General features: G+C 45.7%; 1 non-coding gene across 1 annotated transcript; it reads left to right on the forward strand.

The window, feature by feature from the left end:
- Nucleotides 1-247: 247 nt before the first annotated feature.
- On the forward strand, nucleotides 248-354 carry LOC147947784 (small nucleolar RNA R71). The gene has a single exon (XR_015595601.1). It is a non-coding gene; the product is annotated as a small nucleolar RNA R71 (small nucleolar RNA).
- The last annotated feature ends 328 nt before the right edge of the window (nucleotides 355-682 follow it).

Consider the following 682-nt stretch of genomic DNA (forward strand, 5'->3'; position numbering starts at 1 on the left):
CCTGTCAAATTTCTCATGAAGATCCTTGATTTCCTTCCTGGTGTTGTCATCAGTATCGTTGTTGCTCCTAACAGTCCTATCATAATACTCATTGTAGTTCCCGTCAGATTGAGCTAAGTTCTCAACAAGTTCCCAACCATCTTCAACATCCTTGTTCAGGAAGTTGCCATTGCTTGCAGTGTCAAGCATCATCCTGAACTTAGGCAGAACGCCCCGGTAGAGAGTACTAAGGAGGGATTCCTGACTGAAACCATGGTGAGGACATTTAGTAGTGGAGCTCTTGAATCTTTCCCAAGCTTCACAGAAGGTTTCACCATTTTTCTGAGCAAAGCTGGAGATTGCATTGCGGAGCTTAGCAGTCCGCGAGTTAGAGAAGAACTTCGCAAGAAAAGCCTTCTGACAATCATCCCAAGAGGTGATGGATCCCTGAGGTAAAGCTTTTTCCCACTGATGTGCTTTGTCACCAAGAGAGAATGGGAACAAGCGCAGCTTGAACGCATCTTCGCTGACACCATTGATCTTTGTGAGGCTGCAGAGCCTGTCAAACTCGTCCAGGTGATCAAGAGGGTCTTCCATCGGCAAGCCATGAAATTTGTTGCCTTGAATCATAGAGATGAGACTACTCTTGATTTCAAAATTATTGTTTGGGATGGAAGGAGGCACAATTCCCTGACGCTGCGTG

This window comes from Camelina sativa, chromosome 3 (assembly GCF_030686135.1).
Source record: "Camelina sativa cultivar CO46 ecotype springtype chromosome 3, ASM3068613v1".
In the NCBI taxonomy this organism is placed as follows: Eukaryota; Viridiplantae; Streptophyta; class Magnoliopsida; order Brassicales; family Brassicaceae; genus Camelina; species Camelina sativa.